The sequence below is a fragment of the Macaca mulatta genome, chromosome 5 (assembly GCF_049350105.2).
Source record: "Macaca mulatta isolate MMU2019108-1 chromosome 5, T2T-MMU8v2.0, whole genome shotgun sequence".
Classification (NCBI taxonomy): Eukaryota; Metazoa; Chordata; class Mammalia; order Primates; family Cercopithecidae; genus Macaca; species Macaca mulatta.
In genome coordinates, this window is record NC_133410.1 from 150,523,666 (window position 1) to 150,546,713 (window position 23,048).

Here is a 23,048-nt window from a genome sequence, read left to right on the forward strand (position 1 = left end):
AATCTTGGGGCAGACTCTTGGGGCAAAATTGAATAAGAGAGTTGAATTAGAGCTTTTTATTTTAAAAATATTTTGGTTACCTCTTGTTAGGTGTTTGCTGAAGAAGCTAGCCTGCTATCTTCCTAGGAACATTGGCCCATATTGATAAAATTGAAGGAATATACTGGCATGAGGTGTAAAGGAGAGAGGAGCATAACTAACTTTAAAGCACATTCTTAGAAGCTCTTATTTATTCTCCTTTTAGAAGCTCAGGAAGCAAACAGGTGTAGATAAACAGCGATAGCAATTTCTCAAGGACCATCCGTTTGGGAATCAGATGGGTCTAAATGCGCATCCTATGTCTTTTATGGTACTTGCGAATTTCATTCTCATGCTCCTGCAGGATTCATCAATAGTGGTTGTTATTGATGGAAGCTTGTTTCCTGGCAGGAGAGGGAAAAGGGCTCAGGGAATGGGCCTCTCTTAAGTGTGCCTAGTAGAGTTGATGAAGGTTCATAAAGAGAATGGAAAATATATCCAAGAAAAAGAAAATGTTCTTTTTGGATAAGGAAATGGGAAGTGAAATCAAATTTAAAGCAGTGGGTATTATACAAATATGATGCACAGAAGCAAACAAAAAGGAAAAAAAAAAGAAGAAGCAATTTTAAGATTGGTGGCTGTATGGGTGTAGGATCAACTTTTAAATTGAATGTAAGTTTTTCTAAAAAACCTTAATCTTTTTCTTCAACACAAAGCTTCATAAAGATTCTTGGATCATACTGAAATTTGGTTAAGATGTTTCTTAATTTATTTTATAAAATAAAAGTTATACTACTTTACTTTTTAAAATGGCATAATAAGTTGGATTACCCTTATAAAAACAGAAGTTATACTATTTTTAGGTTTTCCAATCATATAGTCTGTTGACATGCTTATACCACCCTCAGATCACATATACCTTAAAATATTATACTATATTGTGATGTTGTGGTTTACTACTTCATATTTGAGTGGAGACTTTGCCACTTGACTTTTAGAATAAACGTTTACAACTTATTTTCAACACCTTCTTTAGACTTGGTCAGTAACTTGATATCAAACAAATACATTTGACATCACATGTGCTTTGTGATATTTTGTGATAAAGAGAAAAACATTTTACTAAAGAGCTATATGAAGCATTATAGGTTTTACAAAATGATATATGATATTTTTTTCTCCAAAATGATATACGATATTTTTTTCTCCAAAATGATGTAGTTCTAGTCAGCAAGGACATGAGTTAAATTATGGAGAACTCTGAGGATTATAGAAAAGATTTCTCTAAGAAGTTCAGTCTTGACTTATATAGTTTTCTCCATATGAGTCTTCCTGTTTTTTTATAGCATGATCAGGTATGTAGGTAACCATAAATCTGAGGAAGGGAGGATTACTCAATACATAATTATTAATCCTTTTATCCCTACCTTTGACTCTTACAGAATCCATTCCAATATATGGCCATGTGGCTCTTTGGAGCAGTGTTCCATCATGTTCCACGATGGTGACATCATACGGAGCATAGAAATCAATGTTAGCAGATAACCAGCCCATATAAAATCGAGTAAGTAAAGTTTTAAAAATTGTATCATGGCAATATAGATACTTTTATGTAATAGCATAACTAATAATAAGGAAGATGTGGCAAAACAGGTGAAGTTATATATACCCAGAACTTTTAAAATGAGCATCTTGGTTTAAAAAATATACCGTTTGTTATTGCATGCTTACAGTATATATTTGAGGGCACAGAATATTGCACATAATTTTTTTTCTGAAAAGAACCACTTAGTAAATATGCTATGCTTTGTGAATCAAATGATCACTGTCACAACGAGTCAACTCTGCCCTATTGCTTGAAAGCAGCCATCATCGTGTATGGGCATGGCTGTGTCCCACCGGAACTATTTACAAAAACAGGCAGCAGATGAGGGTTGGCCTCTGGGTCATAGTTTGTCAATTCTAGGCATATAAAATGACAGAACTGTGCATATCACTTTCTGTATATTACTGGATTAATTTTGAAAGAACTTGGGTGCTTAAAATTAAATAATAAATGTAATCAAACATCTAATTTTTGAATGAGTTTACTAATGTAAGGATATTAGAAGGTAATGTAGATTAGATTTTTTAAAAGACTAATTGAGACTTTTGAGGAGTATTTTACAGAAATGTAAGGTCAAGTTCAGTCTCGATAACTAACAAAATATAGTAAGGTATAACTTGATGATGGAGATATGTTCTAAGAAATGTATCGTTGTACAATTCTGTTGTGGGAACATCCTTGGCTGTACTGACACAAACCAAGATGGTATAGCCTATACATGTCCAGTCTATATGGTATAGCTAATTGGTCCTAAGCTACAAACCTGTACAGCATGTTACTATACTGAATACTGTAGGCAATTGTAACACAATGGTATTTGTGTATCTAAACATAGAAAAGATACAGTAAAAATACGGTATAAAAGATAAAAAAATATATACCTGCATAGGACACTTAGGATAAATAAAGTTTACAATACTGGAAGTTGCTCTGGTTGATTCAGTGAGTGAGTGGTGGGTGAATGTGAAGGCCTAGGACATTACTTGACACTACTGTAGACTTTATAAACACTGTACACGTAGGTCATGCAAAATTTATTAAAATATTTTTCTTCTTTTAATAATAAATTCACTTTAGATTATAACTTTTTAAAGTTAAGAAACAAACATTTTCTTTAACTTTTTGACTTTTGTAATAACACAACTTAAAACACAAACATATTATACAGCTGTACAAAAATGTTTTTCTTTATATCCTTATTCTGTAAGCTTTTTCCTGTTTTTAAAATTTTAAAATTTTTACTTTTTAATTTTTTTTTGTTAAAAACTAAGACATAAACCCTAGCCTAGGTCTACACAGAGTCAGTATCATCAACATCACTGTCTTTCTCCTCCACATCTTATCTCACTGGAAGGTCTCCAGGGTCAGTAACACACATGGAGATGTTATCTCCTATAATGTCAATGCCCTCTTCCTGGAATATCTCTGGAAGGAACTTCCTGAGGCTGTTTTACAGTTAACTTTTTTTTTATATAATTTTTTTTATTATACTTTAAGTTCTAGGGTACATGTGCACAGCATGCAGGTTTGTTACATATGTATACATGTGCCATGTCGTTGTGCTGCAGCCATTAACTCATCATTTACATTAGGTATACCGCCTAATGCTATGCCTCCTCCCTCCCCCCACCCCATGACAGGCCCCTGTGTGTGATGTTCCCCTTCCTGTGTCCAAGTGCTCTCATTGTTCAATTCCCACCTATAAGTGAAAACATGCGGTGTTTGTTTTTATTGTCCTTGTGATAGTTTGATGAGAATGATGGTTTCCAGCTTCATCCATGTCCCTACAAAGGACATGAACTCATTCTTTTTTATGGCTGCATAGTATTCCATGGTGTATATGTGCCACATTTTCTTAATCCAGTCTATCACTGATGGACATTCGGGTTGGTTCCAAGTCTTTGCTATTGTGAGTAGTGCCACAATAAACATACGTGTGCATGTGTCTTTATAGCAGTATGACTTATAATCCTTTGGGTATATACCCAGTAATGGGATGGCTGGGTCAAATGGTATTTCTAGTTCTAGATCCTTGAGGAATCGCCACACTGTCTTCCACAATAGTTGAACTAGTTTACAGTCCCACCAACAGTGTAAAACTTAACTTTTAAGAAAATATAAGTAAAAGGAGTATACCACACATAATGATTAAAAAAGTATAGTATAATAAATACATAAACCAGCAACATAGTTATAATCGTGTTATGTACTGTATATAATTTTATGTTATACTTTTATTTGACTGGCAGCACAGTAAGTGTGTTTCCACTAGCATCACCATAAATTGAGCAATGCGCTGTGTTATGACGTTATGATGTCATTGTGGTTTGGATTTGTGTCTCCATTGTTGGAGGAGGGGGCTGGTGGGAGGTAATTGGATCACGGGGAGAAACTTCCTCCTTGCTGTTCTCATGATAGTGACTTCTCATGAGATTTGGTTGTCTAAAAGTGTGTAGCACCTCCCCCTGCTCTCTCTTCTTCCTGCTCTGACCATGTAAGACATGCCTGCTTCCCCTTCACCTTCTGCCGTGATTTTGTTTCCTGAGGCCTCCCCAGTCATGCTTCCTTTATAGCCTGTAGAACTGTGAGTCAATTAAACATTGTTTTTTCTTTATAAATTGCCCAGTCTCAGGTAGTTTTTTATAGCAATGTGAGAATGGACTAATACAGATATCTTTGTCACCAGGTGCTAGGAATTTTTCAGCTCCATTATAATCTTATGGGACCACCTCATTGTATATGCAGTCTATCATTGACTGAAACTTCATTATGGGGCGTGTGTGGCATTAAAGCACAGAAATAAATCTAAGCATCTGGCTTCTTACTGGTAAAGTGAATCTATACATTTTATTTTCACTTCCAGTTATAATTTCTAATTAACATCCTCAGATAGAATTCTGTAGCATGTATACTAGATCAAGATAAACAGTAAAATAAGTAAAAGAGTTTAAGGAAATCGAAACATTTTATAAGAACTCTAAGAGGAAAAAGGTAGTTTCTTTATTTTTCCATCATTTTTAGTATGAAAAAATAAAATAACTATAAATTCAAAGAAAAAACACGGAAATCATGTTCTTTGACAGTAATTATTTATAAACTGAAACTTACCCCTTAACTTCATGAACTTCCTAGAAATTACTGTTTCTTGGAATTTTCATTAAGAATTCCCCAAACTCAAGAACAAATTTACTGGTGGGTTTTTTTTTTTTTTTTTTTTTTTTTTTGTGAGACGGAGTCTTGGTTGTTTGCCCAGGCTGGCATGCAATGGCATGATCTTGGCTCACTGCAACCTCCACCCCTGAGGTTCAAGTGATTCTCCTGCCTCAGCCTTCTGAGTAGTTGTGATTACAGACACATGCCACCATGCTCAGATAATTTTTGAGTTTTTAGTAGAGACGGAGTTTCACCACGTTGGTCAGGTTGGTCTCAAACTCCTGACCTCGTGATTTGCCCACCTTGGCCTCTCAAAGTGCTGGGACTACAGGCGTGAGTCACTGTGCCTGGCTGGTGTCTTACTGATCCACACAAATTAGGTATTGCTACCATTGAGGGGTTAAAAAAGAAGCAGGGGGAAATTTTGGGTATTGAGTGATAATATTTAAGACATTTTTAGTAATAGCAATGTAGTTGTAAAGTGTCTTGTCACTGAGATATTGATGGAATGAATAAACATTCTTTTTTTAATAAAATTATTCTGCTCAGTTCTGTGGCAAATTAGCTATGGCAGGGGAATTTTGCTTAAACGAAATTACGCTTGAAATATGCAAGAGATTTAAACAGAGATCTCCCCTAGTATGTGAGTAGTAAATAAGTGTTTCAAAGTCATAAGAAGAGTGTCGTGTGCCTTCTCTTTTCCTTTTATGAATTCTCTTTGACTCTTACATTTTTAGGTTCAGCCTCCTTTGTCAGGATACTTAAAAACAGGGGCACTTTGATTGGTTACTTTTTGGTGGCCAATAATAGTTATTCATATCAGGATTTAGGTTAGATGGTATTAAAGACCTCAAGTATCTCTTCCAATTTGCATAGTAAAACAGGTAAGTAAGTGTAATTTGTTCCTGGGTGAACTCTGCTCTTACTGTAACAAGAACCCAGAAAGGCACTATTTGTATCAGTTAATCCCTTGAAGGTAGCTTTTATTTTGGATAGTCACCTGGGGAGTGTAATGGGCTCAATGCTAAAGAAACATTTGAAATTTTTCTGCCAACCGAATCTCACTTGTAGTCTTTATCATGATTTCTTTGCTATAATTTTTACATTCTGAAAATAAACACATTTATAAAGCAGAATTGGGGTATCAACTAAGTTACTAAAAACCTCACCAGTGCATGTTTTCACTCAAGGCCCCTCCTCTTTTATTTTAGCTAGGGATGCAGCTTACAAGCTTGGGTGGCCTTGAGTCACCACTTTTAACTCAATTTAGTTAAAGTTTTTAATTTTATTTCTTCTTATCTCTTTGATTATCAGGGTAATATGTGCTCATTATAGAAGAGTGAAAACTACAGAAAAGTTTAAAGTGGAAAAAATATCACCAGTTGCCGTACTTACTAGAAGGCAGCTAAATGCATGACTGTTAACAGGTTATTTTGTTTACGTGATTGCTATAAAAAAGATTGAAAAGTTGCATTGTGGTTTTGCTTGTTTAACAGGAAATTGTGACATTTCTCTGTGACATTACATAAGTAAACGTTATTTTAATGTGTATATAATACTCTAATTCAAAACAGGATCCAACCCATCATTCCTTTCTCTAATTTTTGATTATTATAAGTAATACTTCAGTGAATGTATTTTTGAATAAATTTTGTCCATATTTCTGATAATTTCATTAGGTACATTTCCTAGGAAGGGAACTAAGATGTCTAAAGTAATAAATATTTTAATGGTGCTCAGATCTTATCCCAAAAATGATGTACAGATTGACACTTTTGTCATCCCTACACCTTCATCATCTCTATGTGAGTCTTGGTGATATTGCATCCTCACCATTGCTGATGTTTCACAATTCTTTCTGGTTCTATGAAGAATAGGGGCAGCAGTTTATGCCAAATGTAATTCTTATCTTGGAAACCACAGAGAAAATTATGAGAATGGGATTGAAGGGAGTCCCACAAACTAGGTCTAGCAAGACCCAGAGACAGTGAGTAACCATAAAATCCAGAACATGTTACTGTAGATAGGCAAAAGCAACTGAAATTAGCAGAATTTGTGCAGGAAGCACTGCCAGGAGGAATGAGAGTGTGGAGGGGCCACGGTGATAGCAGATGTTGCTGACTGTCAGCAGGTAAGAAGGAAAGAGCCCTGTTTCGAGTGGGAGCTAAACTCAAATAGGGAGTCATTCCTGGGAGAATTGGAGAAAGATGTTTTTGTCCCCATAAAAGGCAGATCTCAGAAAGCACATCTTTTAAAAAGGAGAGAAATGCATTGGAAGGAAGGGGTTGTATGCCTTGGCGGCAGCTTCTAGTGAGGAAGCTGGAGGAGCTCAGAGCTGGTGCCTGTGTCATTCCTCGTAAGATCCAATGGACTTCACAAGGTGCATCCTGACAGGCAGAGTTGGATTCCTGCCTGCATTGTGCACTTAGTGCCTGGGACTTTTCTCCTTGTATGGAGATGTGGACAAGTTAATAGCCTGTGTGGCTCATCTTTGACCAATGGGATACAGAAGTTAGCAACACATTCTTCCCCTTTTCTCTGCCTGGGTGTGTCCTCTTAAAAGTACAGTTTGTGTACTGCTGTGCACTTAGAAATGATGAACTCTGCTGCACACCCTTATATTGGCTCCCTCCATCCTTCGTTTCTGTTTTGTTATTGTTGTTGTGGTTATTATTTTTTCTCCTTATTTTCACTTCTTTCTGCTTTCCTGGAATCATACCCCTCAATAAAATACTTTTTTCTGTGTCTAATGATGATGTCATACCCGTCATACCTTTATTGTTTTTCTGATTTCTATTGGGATTTCTTTTCTATTCCATGGATTATTTAAAAATGTATTGCTTAATTTTCAAGCAATTGAAGATTCCCTAGTTGTCTTTTTCATTTTTAGATTTCACAGCCAGGTTTCTTTTAGAGAATAAAACATTGAGTACTTTTAGTCCTTTTAGTTTTGTCATGACTTGCTTTAGGCCCAACATATGGTTAATTTTGGCAAATGTTCCAAGAGGACCTAACAAAAGTAAGTTTTGCCATTGAGTGCAATGCACCTTAGAGAACAGGTAGGTCAAATTTATTGTTTTGTCCACATCTACTCTGTCCTTGTTGACTTTTTCTTTTACTGTGTGTTTTATCAGCTTTTGAAGGAGATGTTTTTACATTACCCACAATGACGGTGAATTTGCCTATAAGATTTAAAGCTGTGATTTTAGAAGACTATAGATTTTGGAATGTGAGACCTTCCTGGTAGTTTGACCTTTTCATAGTTAAGAAATGCACACCATCATCTTTGTAATAAGGCTACCTGCCTTAAAGTCTGCTTTGTTATTAATGTAGCTACCTCAGCTTATTTCATTTAATATTGCATGATATAGATTTTCTCATCCACTTGCTTTCAGCCTGTTTTTTTTCTCTATGTTATACACGTGCATCTCTTGTAAACAGCAGGTAGCTGTGTTTTATGTTATTGTTTTGAATTCAGCCTGACAATCTTAGTCTTTTACAGAGTATTTAGTTCATTTTTATTTAATATAATTTGTGTTTGTATTCATCAACCTATTTTTTTTCTGTTTGACTCAGCTTTTATGTAGCTTTTTCTTCCTTTGTTTTTATTACTTAGCTATTACAACATGCATCCTTTGCATATTACATTCTATTTAATGATTTGTTTTAAGAAGAGAAAATTGCAGTTTGATTTAAACCCTTAGAGAAGAATACAAACTCCAAATTGTTTCCATGAAGTGAGAATGCCACTGATATCTAAGCTTGATAAAAATTTCACAAGAAAACTATTTTCCCAATTTTATTTATGAATATCAGTGCAAAACTCTTTGTATTATTGGCAGAAAAAAAATCCAGCAACTCATTAAAATAGTAATCATTAAAAAAGTAACTCATTAAAAAAGTAATATCATGACCAAGCAGGCAGGGTTCATTCTAGGAATGAAATATTATGAACTCTATTAAAATAATTTATCATATTAATTGGTCTAAAAATCATATGTTAATTTCTATAGATGCTGAATATTTATTCGACAAAATTCAACAGCCACTGTGGATATCTTTTAAAAAGACAACTCAATAAAATAAGAGTTAAAACATTTTATGAACATGGCGAACTGACAAACTATTTACGCTGTAGGGGCAGAAATGGGGTGATCCCTTTCTTCCCCATTGTAAAGGTCACAGCCTACACCCTTCTAACAAAAGACAAATTAACAAGAGAAATGCATAACACACTTAGTTGATCATAGTTTCATGTGACACAGAAGCCTTCAAAAATGAAGACCCAAAGACTCAGGGTGAACTATCCATTTTCATACTCGTCTTTTTGGAACGTTTATGGAGACTTCATTAGCTAGGCATGATTGAAGCATAAACAGCTAATGTAGAACTGTACTTGGACAAAAATGGCATGATCTAATGTTAATAGACCTGGTGGGGAAATCTCAACAAAGCCTGTTCGGATTCTTCTTGACCTATCTATGCAACTTTCCTTCCTCCCAGGTATGGGATATGGCCCCTCTGGAATGAGAGTCTTAATTTCTTTTTGGCCAACGGTTACATGGAAAGGTCAGGGAAGTTTAGAGTAATATTTTTAGGTTTTATTCCTGGCTTTGGTGAAAAGGGGTTCTGGCTCCTATGACCTGCGTTGAGGAAGAGGGCTTCTAGTTTCTATAGCTCTCCGTGGGGAAGAATGAGGCTGAGAGACACGAGAATAGAAGATCAGAGAGAAACTTGCTTCTGAGGCTGCTTCTGAGGACTTCATTTTGAAATATTATTTTTTGAGCCCTAAGAATGCACACAAACAAACAAAAACACACATGCACACAAATACACCATCTTGTCTCAAAGCCATTATTGTAACGAAAAAAAAAAAAACAAAACACTAGAGGCATTTCTGCTTATTCAGTTAAAAGTATAAATCAGATAAGGATGCACAATTCTCAACCCTACTACTGATACTGTACCAGAGATTTTAGCCAACAAAGCAGATGCAAGAGACAAGTTAAGTCTTAAGCTCTAAGACCTAAGTAGGTGGAAGTAAAACCTTTATGTTTTTGTGACTTAATATTTAGAAAACCCCCAAATAACCTGTGAAAATTTCTAACCATTACTCAATTCCAGCATCTAAAATAGGAAAAACAGAGATACATCTGACTCATTAAAAAAATCCTTTGGTTGGAAAAAAAAAAAAAAACCCACACACAAAAAACCAACAACAAAAACACCCTCTGGGGAAATTCAAAAGAATGATAAACTGAGAAAAATATTTACTTCTCCAATCACCAAGCACTTCCCCTCTAATATATTAAGAGCTTTTAGAAACTGGGGCATGTGGGGAAATATAAACTGTAGAGCTGTTGGCAAAGAATGTAAATGAACGGTTTATATAAAAAGAATTGCAAATAGCATTTCAACTCAGAACAAAGGTGTTCAACTCCACATAAGACGCTAGTTTTTATTTGATTTTATTTAAGAAATGAGAGAATATAAGTATATATTTCTAAATTTGCTTGCGTTTTATAAAGAAACTTTCAAGGAAGCATAAGAATTAATAGAAATGGTTGTCTACAGAGACCAGAGTGGAGGGACAACAAATAGGGTGAATGGGACTGGAATCGAAGCCTAATTCTTACGTAAACACTTTCTCATATTGTTTTGTTTTTTAGCCATGTGAACATATTACTTTTATAGAAAAAAATATAAAAATACAAATTTGCAATTCCTTTATGTAAGGTGAAAAATTTCACCTCTTTCGATTACTGTGTAAGTTGAGTTATTTAAAGCATTCATGTGCTATTTGTATTTTTATTTCTTAAAATTATCTGTTCAAGTTCTTTAGAGATATTTTTGCTTTGTAGTTTTTTTAAACAAACTTTATAATTCCTTAATATATTTAGGAACAAGTACATTTTAACATTTTTATCTCACCTTTTAAAAGTCTGGTTATCCTATTATTTTGTTTATTATACATTAACTTAGAGAAATTAGTAATTCTTATTTTGTCAGATCTGTCAATATTCCTGTGTTGACTTTTTAAGAAACATTACTTTATTTTATTTTTGAGATGACAACCAAATGCTAAATGTTTAATGAGAATCATATCAATTTTAAGGAAACTGATTATCACTGGCTGACCTTTCACTTCAAACTGCCCTAGTTTTAATAAATGCATAAAACATTTCAAAGGAATCATGACGGTATATTTTACTTCATGACCTTTAATCTTCTTCATGAAACCTTCATTTTGATGAATGACAAAAGGAGAAAATACAGAAAATGATTCTGGGTACTTTAATGACATCTCTTTGCATGAACTATGAACCACAGTTACCAGTGCTATGAGACTGGAGGGTGTTGCTTGTTCATTAGAGATTCTTACAGTAATTAGGAAACAAAGACTAACTGTGAAATGAGACTTCATGGTTTGGGAGATCTGGAAACATCAGGTGAAACTGAAGTTCTCCCACATGAATAAAACATTTTTATTTTTAAGGCTAATTAGGACATCTGTAACTACTATTTGCTTTCTTGAAGGAAAGTATATTAGGTTGCAAACACTAAAGGGGAGATAGGTGGGCATGTTTCTTAATCTTAGGTAGAATTTAAAGACCACAAAGATCTGAATGTATGTGTGTTGGGAGATGGAGGAACAGGGAAGAAATAAAATGGGTTTAGATCATCCAAGATTTTAACAAACAAAAGTTTGAAATTTTCCAAGCACTATATTTACCTGTGTTCCAGGTGCTCAGATTGCATAACAAATTATACTCAGACTTCATGTAATAAAGACACCATTTATTATGCTCATAAATTCTGCAGATCAGGAATGTAGACAGGGCACAACAGGTATGGTTGTTTCTGCTCCAGATGCATGGGGCTTCAATGGAAGACTTGAAGGCTGGGAGGCAGGAAGCAGGTCATTTTTCTCTAAAGAGCCAGAGAGTAAGTATTCTTGGCTTTGCAGGATTTAAGTACAGTCCCTGTCATTACTATGTATTTCTGCTGTTTCAGGATAGAAGACACCATTGATAATATATAAATTAATGAACATGGGTTCCAATAACCTTTATTTTCAAAAACAGGCAACTGGTTGGGTTTGGCTCCCTGAGGTACCTGAAGGATAATTTGTTTGCATGTCAGGTTGATGAGAAGTGTCAAGTGGAGGTCTCAGTTGTTCTTCATGTAGACCACTCCATGTAGGCTCATTCCTTTGGGATAGTTTGGGCTTCCTGTCCTCATGGAGGCTGGGATCTAACGATATAAGTCTTCAGAAAGAGGCAATTAATACATACCCCAAATCCTCCTAAGAATCTCCTTAATATATCTATGACACTTCCTCTTCTTAATAAACAATGGAAAAATGAATGAATGGAACTCAAGACATTGCCTCAAATGATTCATCCTTGCCCAAGGATGGACTCACAGAGACTTGGCACAGCAGGTTGGGCAGGTATGTGAGTCTTGAATGATACCAGTTGATCTCTTTGCCACTGTAGTTAAGATGGGCTTCTGCTGTCACTGAGAAGTTCCAGAAATATTAGAGCTCATCTAGAAATTACATAAATATTTACTTTTTTTCTAGAATGTCTTTTTTTAAACTAGAATTTGTCATAGGAAGTGAGATGAGAATATAAATCTCTTAAAGACCTAGACGAATGCTTCACAAAATCCTTGTTAAGTAATAACTTGTCCCTTACCTGCTGCTTCAAGATTCAGACAGTGCTTCATTGAGTCAACTGTCAATATGTTAGTATTGATAGAACAAACTTGTTTTTATTTTGTGATAAATTTTAACGTCTACTAGGTCTAGTTCCTCTTTATTCCTTTTCTATTTAAAAATTATTTTCACCAGTAGATGTTTTTGGATGAACTTACGGATCATAGTGTCAAGTTCGCTTCTTATGTCAATTCTTATATGTCAATTTCACTTCTGAATTTATTTCTTATGAAATAATTTGGAAAAATGATATTTCTGTAATATATAGTTTCCATCTAGGAATAAAGTATGCTTCTCAAATTACTTAATTGTTCTTTCTGCCTTTCAATCTAGTTTTACTGATTTCTTTATATATTTCCATACATTACCATATTCATTCCTAACTATTGTATAATTTTGTTGCTAGTGTGGGTTAGGTAATTTCCCCTACATACCGCTGAGACATGGAATGATAAATATAAGAGTTGTTGATATTATGAGGTATATATTTTGGTTTCTGTCAATGGTTTCTGTCTCATAATTCCCATAGATCTTGTTTTTCCTAGTTGACTAAAACAATAGGTATGTCTTTTGTTAAAGTATTTAGTCTTTTGTTCTTGATTTCTGAAGCAGCTTCTAAACAGCTTTAAAGTAATAAAGGTGAAAGACAGCCTTTTGTCATAATGTTGGGGCTGTTTAGGGCTCAGAAGCAGGACTCAGAGAACTGAATCTCTCTCTAAACTTTTCCTGACACTCCTCTCCATTTTTTTTTTTTTTTTTTGTGACGGAGTCTTGCTCTGTCACCCAGGCTGGAGTGCAGTGGCATGATCTCGGCTCACTGCAAACTCCGCCTCCTGGGTTCACACCTTTCTCCTGCCTCAGCCTCTCGAGTAGCTGGGACTACAGGCACCTACCACTACATCCCCGGGCGTGGTGGCTCACGCCTGTAATCCCAGCACTTTGGGAAGCTGAGGCGGGTGGATCACAAGGTCAGGAGATTGCTCCCCTCCTTTTAACTTAAAATTTTTAATTTTATAAGACAGGGTCTCACTCTATCAGCCAGCCTGGAGTGCAGTGGCACAATCTTGGCCCATTGCAGCCTTGACCTCCGGGGTTCAGGTGATCCTCCCATCTCAACCTCTTGAGTAGCTGGAGCTACAAGTGCACACCACGCTGCCTGGCTAATTTTTTGTGTTTTTTTGTAGAGATTTGGTTTCACCATGTTACCTATGCTGGTCTTAAGCTATCTATCCATCTCAGCCTCCCAAAGTGCTGGGATTACAGGCGTGACCCACCCCACCTGGCCTTCCTGCCTCCCCCGCCACTTTTTTAAAACTTTCTCCTTTTTCTCCCCAAGGAAAGCTATAGGAACTAAAAATATACTCTCATCTTCCCTCCTTTTGTGTCTTGGAGCTGGCCATAGAGAAGTTGTCTGATTGTAAGTCATAAGATTCCCATTTCTGAAGGGGTCCTCCTGCACCATACCCCGGAAGAAGGAATGCTGCACAGAGAGGCCAAGAAAAATCTCAACAGTCCTTGCTGGGTTGCCCCACTCAGTCTATTCATATTAGGCCATACTTTCGTTGTCCAGTCATATTTTTACATGGTTGTCCATGCTTCAATCATTCCTATCCAGTGAATTTTCCATAAGAGGCCCAGAAAGATAGAATGGGGGGAGCCTCTGAATAGCTGAACTTGTGGAAGCTTGCAGAAAGGTGAAGAAGAACTCATCCACGTGCGGGTGGGTGGCACATCCCACTCCCACAGGAATGGAAGCACTTGTGCTCAGGACCCTTTAGACCTCACCCTATGTATCTCTTCATCTGACTGTTTATTTTCATTTTAAAAAATATCCTTTATAATCAAGTTGTAAATGTGTTTCTCTGAATTATGTGAGCCAATCTAACAAATTAATGAAACCCAAGGACCAGGCTATGGGAACTCTCATTTATAACTGGTTGGTTAGAAACCCAGGCAAAATAACCTGGGACTTGTAGGGACTGAGCCTCCAACCTGTGTGATCTGATGCTGTCTCCAGGTAGATAGTGTCAGGAGGCTATTTCCAGGTAGAGAGTTGGGTGTCCACTGCAGAACTGACTGCTTGCTTGTTGGTTGGGAGAAATCCCCACACACTTGGTCACAGAAATTTTCCGTGTTGACTGTTGTGGTATGAGAGTAGAGAAAAACTGTTTTTCCCACTCAGCACCTATAGTTTAATTCATACCTTCTTTTTTCACTCTGTATGCCACTTACTTTAAAAAAATAAAAATGTGAGTGTCTTGTCTAGCAAGCAAGACTAAGAAATAAGTTTGTCTTCTGCTTTTTGGAGCTCTGTTTTTTTCAGTTATAGGAAGGAAGGGTAGAGTTGAATCAAATACTAATTCTTAAAGCATCTTTTGTTTTTTAGTTCTCTTATAATGTGAGGTAATGTGGGGTGTATTTATGTTTTTCTTGGTATCCTAATGTATATAATACTTAGAAAGTTGTCAGAACCCTCTAGGGATTAGACATATATACATAGATAAATAAGCATGAACCTCACTGTCAGCATCTACCATTAGTGAGCTTATTTATTTAATTCTTTCTCTTATTTTAATTTTCTGGTACAATAGGTTATGTTAATATTCTGTGAAAACTAACCTGACATTGTTAGCCTTTTCATGGGACATTACACTTTGACTACTGTCACAGTTAGTAAAGCTCACTTTACAGAAATTTAATTTGTGCATTAAAAATGTGTATATACAATTACCTTTTATTAACACATATTTTACAGTTGTGGTTAAATCACTGTATAATTTTATTGAAATGTATCAAATGATTGATTTTGAGATAGAGATCATACCTAGTGCCACATATGGTGGGAAATACATGCACATCCTTGTTGAGAGGTATTTTCTTTAGGATGGAAGGCCTTTTGAGAGAGACACTGCAGCTCTCCTGTGCCTCAACCTACCTCCCTGGGCCAGGCCTTTAAGCTGTCTCTGATGTGGTGGGTTCAGCTTCCTTTATGCCACTTGGCCACTGCCTCTTCATGCAAGCCTCTGACTCTCCCCTCAGCTATCTTCCATGTTCCCTGTGGGTTTTGACAGAAACTTCTGGATTTCTTCCAGAGAAGACGCTCAGATGAGCTGCCCAGGGTGTTTCTGAGCCAAGGTTAATGGCTGCATCATGTTGAATTTAGCAGAAATAGAGAGTTAAAAGAAGAGAATGTTGTCTGCGTAGAAAAATTTTGATTTTAGATTTATTAAGTTTGAGGCAATAATAGGCTATTCAAGTGGAAGTATCCCAGGGGACAGGGATTGGCAAACTTTTTCTGTAAAAGGCCAGATGGTAAATATTTCAGTCTTTGTGGACCGGATGTGATCTCTGTCACATCTTATTCTTTGTATTTTTTTTTTTTTACCATTCTTTTAATGTATATTTAAAATACAAAAATGTAGGACAACAACAAAAAGCTGCAATGTAGCTTGTCTCATGACAGAGCCTTGACTGAGATATTGGGTCTAGAAATCTAGATTAATATTCAGCATGTGGATAATTTGAAAACTCATGAGTAAGCATAGATGTACAATATTCTAATTAAGATAGATTATTATTGTAAATTATATAAGTATTTACATTGAAAGTGTTTTGCCCAGAAATAGATTTTATAAAATCATGTCTTATTTTTTTGAGCCACGTAAAGTTACTAAGGACTTCCATCAACCAGATATAAAAATAGATTCAATAAAATTAATAAAATTTTTCAAATTTGATTAGGATTTAAGAAAAATAGTTTCAGAAAATTTCTAATTTCATAATTCTGTGGAAATTAATGCAAAATAACATTAAGCTTACTGGATGTCACAGAGGCTAAAAGTAATCTTTGGTTTATGAGAATATCATGATACATGATAGAATAAGACAGGCTGTAAGAATTGTAGCCAGCTGTGTTGCCATCAAGGAATTATAATATTTATGCTTTAACTGTGGGATTAAAGGGGGTTATATCCTTTCAAAATTGACTGAAATAAATGCATTATAGGTAGGATTAAATAAAAACAACACGAGTTCTTTACTTCTGTCCAAATTAACCAAATGAATGGCACAAATTGAAGAAGTCTTTTAAACTAGTCATAATTAATGAGTTCATTTATTCCCTTAATTCAAGTAGATCACTAGAGTTTAAGTCTATTTTCCTAATGGAATTTTATTGATTGTAAGTTTAACCAACATGTTTTGCTTTTTGCAACAGATTTATAGAAAGATTCAACATTTTTACTAGTACAACCTAGAAATTATTTTACTTCTTTCATTTAAGATGATACAATGTTTCAGATAAATTTTTGAAATCTATAGAGTATGACTTTCATATATTAAATGCAGAGTGTAGAATACAGAAGTTAGTTTTAGATTCAACATTATGTCCAAGTTCCAGTAGTACCTTTATACCTGAAGTGTTTGAGAGAAACATGGGCAAATTGGAGCTTATGTGGAAAGACATAACCAGGAATGTAACATATCTAAGTACTAATTCAAGTGAAAAATAGCTAAAACAACTAGTATGGAGAAGAAGGACCTTGGAGGGTCTGACCTCATGTATGCATTGCACAATGGGGTGTATATCACAGTTGTCTTAAACATTTAAAATGGCAGAAGAAGGAGCAGACTCATTTATCTATCCACTCATCCGTCTAACCATTCACCCATCATTTCATATAGAAATAGCCTTCTATATGCTAATCTTATTGTATATACTAGAGACAGAAAGATGAGTAATATAACCCTTACCTAAAGAAGCTCATAGACTAATGAGGAAGCTCATATTTTATGGGAACACTTATTAGTTAGGTAAACCATTAGCTTTCTTTTCCTCCTCTATAAGTCCAGATAATAATAATAATAATGCATAACTCAGAGGATTATCTATGGGGGAAAATGAAATTGTGAAAAGTAGTACAAAATGCTATAGAATGTTAGATGACATTATTGACTGAAGGATTTCTGGATAAGAGATTACTAACTCATGTTTTCTGAATTTCTTGATTTAATATTTTATAGTAAATCAGTTACGTGTGGTGTGATAAACCATGTAAAATTTAGTGTCTTAAAATCACAACACTTTATTATTTCTCATTATTTTACTGGTTAACTGAATGATTTTCTCCCTGTCTTTTATGGGCTCATTTGAGATCTCCTCACTCACCTGCCTGGTGCCTTGGTGATGGCTGTTGTGTGAGCTGCTTTCATCATGCAGTTTATTCATTAGGTAGTCCAGCTGGATTTTCTTACATGACAGCAGAAACAGTCAAAGATGTAACAAACAGAATGGCAAGGCCTCTTGGGACCTAGAGTTGGAAGTCACACATTATTTTTGCCATATCCTGTTGGTCATAGCTAGTTATAAAGACATAGGACATAAATCATAGCTAGGACATAAATCATAGCCAGCCCAGATTTAAGGGGAGGGAAGATAGACTCCACCTTTCAATGGAAGAAGTGGCAAATTCACATTGCAGAAGGGCACATGGGATGGAAGAGGCTGTTGTGGCCATCTTTGCAACTATGTACCACAAATACACATGACAGGTTTTTATTTCCCATTTGGTAAAGTGTAAGTAATCTATTTTTCTGTGTACAGTGGCTAACAGTTGTACTTATTTTTTTTTTTTTGTATTTCAATCATTATTGCTAGCAAGGAAATAATAGTATGAAAAGGCACAGTTTGAGTTCTCCTATATAGTTCATTCCGTCATTGTTGTTCATAATTAAAGAAATTGCAGCAACTTCTAACCAATATGTTATGAGTGAAGGATTTGTCTGTCTGTGAAAAAATCTAGTAGTTTGAAGGTTCTTAATTCTTGCTACTTTATTATTACACTATCGTCCATTTTTTAGCAATAAGAGGTACATTTTTACTTTACTGCTTAATATCTGTCACTTTTATTCCTCCATAACAAGAAGATAAATATTTTAAGTCAGTTTTCCTCTTGTCTAAGTATATAACGAATGGTTACAGAGCATGGAGTTGGGGTGAAGTGTGACTGTGTTTTCTTTTTATTTTAATCTAGTAGTTTCAATATCATTTCTAACTAGATAGCCTTACTTTTCCAATGTCTCACCACAAACTATTACATTGCTGCATTGATTTATTTTTGTTGTTTTGAAGTCTCAGTGAATTTATGATTTACATCCCACTCTATTTTGAGGGTATGTGTGCTAAAGCAGAAAACACAAACTTGTCCATTTTGGTGAAATAAGGGTATTCCAAACTTTTGACAGTTGCAAAAATCCTACTTTGAAAAATATTCAGTCTCCAGATGAACTGTAGACTTTAAATACATAAAAGCAGTTATAACAAAGAAAAATATACCAGTTTATAGCCAATGATGTATGTTGATCATAGACTCTAGCTATAGGAATGCCTTTCATTTTCTTGAAAATACAAGACAATTTCTTATCTTTTAACTTATAGATATGTTGCCCTCTCAGGTTGAAACACACCCTACTATTCTTTTGATGAGTGTCTCCCTACCCTGTAAGTCCCAGTTTCCATGTCACTTCCTCCAGTCTTCTGGCCAGGCACCTCTCTTGCATGTTTGCATAGCACCCTCCTCTAATGCCTCCCATTATCATCTAGCGCTGTGGACTTTTCTTTCTTCCCACTAGACTATGAGCTCAATGAGGACAGTCATGATGCTGACCTTGAACATGTTTATACCTTCACTTCTTAGCACAGCAGTTAGAACATTGTAGTGGGCAATTGATATTTGTTAAATGAATGAATTTGGGGTAGACCGTAATAAAATCTCCCACTTTGTGCATTTTCATTCAGATAAAAATACAACAGAAAATCTCTTTTTTGAATCAGGACTCATAGTTGTTTGGCACTGAAATAGAAAAAGCATACAATGATCTATCATTTCATTGTGTACAACAAATCAAACATTACGCTTTGTAAGTGTCTACATAGTCTCTCATTAAATGGTTCTTTATATAATCAAAAATATGATTTTTCTTGTTACTTTTATTTTGTGGTTCCCTAGCAAATTACTATGGGAATTAAGGTCACCCAAATCAAATACCTCAATTATGCCTTTGGTATCTTACTCATCACTATCCTACCTACTTTGCCTGTATCTTTCTGCTTCTTAAAATTTTCTACAGCTTCCTTTCACCCTCTGAAACAATAATGACCTCATTGCCCCACTGTTCTCAGAGGGCTCGGCTATTAGATACAAGTTATTTGACTGTATCTGCCTCTTGGAACACACATGAAATAATGTATTTATACTATCTGACAATATATTTCAACTCACCTTCTGTAGTTGCCACCTTTCCTTAATTTTTGTCCATTTATATCATACATATAAACTACTTTATTCATTCTGACAGCAGTAACATAGATTTCATTCTCTTTTTAATTTCATTATATGGTTTGCTTCCTCTAAAAACAAACATTCTAGTTTTTTATACCATTTCTAATATTCCAGCATAATTAATGATCTGCTCTTTTCACTCAACGCATATTTGTACTTTGATAACTATGAATTATTTGGGCCAGCTAAACAATGTAAGCAAATTGAACATTCACAGCATTTGATCATTCATAGCATTTGATCTATTTTGTCTGGGTCTTGATATTTAGAAAGTTCAGCCAAAGTTGATATTAAAGTGTTAAATTTGCAGGAATTTCACGTAACTCTTCAGTTGATCTTTATTGAAATAATGAACCACAGCCTAGAGCCCTTGTGCTTTTGTATGCTTACTAGGATTCCATAATTTTTAAGGATATCTAAGGATATTTTAAGGATATTTAAGGAAATTTTGGGAAGTGGGGATTTGACTTTTGGTTCATTCTCAACTGAAGTGTAGCATGTATAGGATGCAAATACAGACCAACCAGACTGAACTTTCTGTGTGCTTTGTGGGGTCATTTGATTATTTGTGTGGTATCTCACATGAGACTTAATTTTAATTTAAACAAACCTGTAAGTCTGTTCAAGGTACAGGGAAACCCAGGTAGAAGTAATACCCTAACAATTTTGCAGAGAATATCAGAAATATAAAATGTGTCAATACAAAAATTAGCCAGGTGTGGTGGCACCTGCCTGTAATCCCAGCTACTCAGGAGGTTGAAGCAGGAGCATTGCTTGAACCCGGGAGGTGGAAGTTGCAGTGAGCCAAGATCACGCCACTGCACTCCAGCCTGGGTGACAGAGAAGACTTAGTCTCAAAAAAATAAATATGAAATAAAAAATCTCTGAAGTTTCATAAAATAAATAATTTAAAGGTACAGTAACAGCATATTAATTTATTACTGTATGCTAAATAGTGTGCTAGGCACATTACATACAAGATTATGTATGCAGTATGTACGCAATGTGCCTCCTAAAATGTGTTTATGATTTGTATTATTATCTCTGTTTTTCAGCAGCTCTGGAAGTTAAATAAATTGCCCCATGTATTAGTTTTCTACTGCTATGTAACAAATCACCACAAACTTAGAGAATTAAAATAACACCATGACTTATATCGTGGTTCACTAGATCAGAAGGCCAAGCAAGCTGGACTGGATGTTCTACTTAGGGTCTCTGAAGGTAGAAATCAAGGTGTCAGCCGTGCTGGGCTCTTAGTCGACAGCTGGAAAGAATTCATTATCAAGCTCATTCAGGTTGGTGGCAGAATTAAATTATAACTGAACCTCGAACAACATGGGTTTCAGCTACACAGGCTCACTTATACCCATATTTTTAAAATAATTATATTGGAATTCTTTTGGATATTTGAGACAATTTGAAAAAAATAAAAGATGAACAGTGTAGGCTAGAAATGCTGAAAAAATTTGGAAAAAGTTAAGTGTGACACTAACTAGTCTGGAGATACTAGTCTATTTTATCATTAACTACCAAAAAAATACACAAATCTATTATTAAAAGTTAAAATGTATCAGAACTTACACATATAAGCACTTAGAGTTGACAGAAATGTAAACAAATATAAGGAGGCATAAAATTAATTGTGGGACATACTAAGCTACTGTAATCATTTTGTAACCCCCTCCTGTTGGTATTGAGGTGAACTCCAGTGCTGTGAGTCTCTGCATAAAATGCTCTGTGATGCTAATCAACCTGTGTGAGCAGTTTATTTCCAGTAAATTGCATACTGAAGTAAAAAGTTACCTCTTGCAGTTTTCGAGTATTTGTCATAGTGTTTAGTGTACTACCATAAACCTTGAATAACACCCATAGGAAGTGTCACTAGTGATGCTGGAAGTGCTTCCAAGAAACAGAAAAGTCATGACATTACAAGAAAAAGTTGGATTGCTTGATATGTACCATAAAACGAGGACTGCCACTTTGATTGCCCATCATTTCAAGATACATGAATCCATCCTAGGAAAAGGAAATTCCTGAAGCTGTAGCTGCAGCTACAACAGCAGGTGCAAAAACCTTGCACATTTTGTGAAATACCTTTGCATTTCATATCGAAAATGTAGCTTTTATGTGGGTACAGGATTGCTATGAGAAAGTCATAGCTATAGACCAAGAGACAGCATACTAGTTTCCTAGACACCATTAAACAATAATTAAATAGAAACGATATCTGCCTTAACAGGTTTTTAATACAGACAAAAGTGTCTACTCTGGGAAAAAAAGCCACAGAAGACATTTGTTAGTAAAAAATAGAAGCCAGCACCAGGAATTAAGGCAGCAAGGGATAGGCTAACTGTACTGTTTTGTACAAATGTAGTCAGGTTTATGATCAACACCGCCCTCATCTATAAAGCTGCTAATCCAAGAGCCTTGAAGGGAAAAGATAAACACCAGTTGCCAGCCTTTTGCTTTTACAAGAAGACCTGGACAATGAGAAGCCTTATTCTGCATTTGTTTTATCAGCGCTTTGTCTCTAAAGTCAGGAGGTACCTTGCAAGTAAAATTCTTTTGATTTTGGGCAATTCCCTTGGCCACCCAGAACTCCATGAATTCAAGATCGAAGGTGTCTAAGTTGTCTACGTGATCCCAAACACAACTTCTCTAATTCATTCTCTAGATCAAGAGGTCACAAGGACTTTAAACGCATTACACATGGTACTTCATGGAAGTGATTGTCAGTGACATGAAAGACAGCCCTGATAGAAAGGACACCATGAAAGTCTGGAAGGATTACACCATTGAAAATGTCATTGTTATTGAAAAAGCCGTGAAGGCCACTAGCCCAAAGCAATAAATTCCTACTGGAGAAAACTGTCCATATGTTGTGCATGACTTCACAGGATTTATGATGGGGCCAATCAAGGAAGTTATGGATGAGATTGTAGGTATGGAAAAAAAAAAAAAAAAAAAAGATGGGGTAAAGGATTTCAGGATATGGATCTTGGGAAAATTCAAGAGCTAATAGAAACCACACGAGAGGAATTAGCAAAAGACAACTTAATGGAGATGAATGCTTTTGTACCAGTGCCACACTATGAGGAAGAAGACATATTATAAATGAAGCAGTGCCAGAAAACAAATTGACATTAGACAATCTGGCAGAAGGGTTATTGTTATTCAAGACTGCTTTCAACTTCTTTCATGACATGGACCC

At 35.5% G+C, this 23,048-nt stretch overlaps 1 protein-coding gene across 6 annotated transcripts in view; it reads left to right on the forward strand.

The window, feature by feature from the left end:
• Positions 1-23,048, forward strand: part of IL15 (interleukin 15) — an 88,135-nt gene that overhangs the window by 19,827 nt on the left and 45,260 nt on the right. For all 6 annotated transcript variants that reach the window (XM_015139230.3, XM_015139229.3, XM_078001610.1 and 3 more), the window contains exon 2: positions 1,461-1,582. The gene's annotated coding sequence lies outside the window, so the exon portion shown is untranslated. The remainder of the gene's footprint in view (positions 1-1,460; positions 1,583-23,048) is intronic.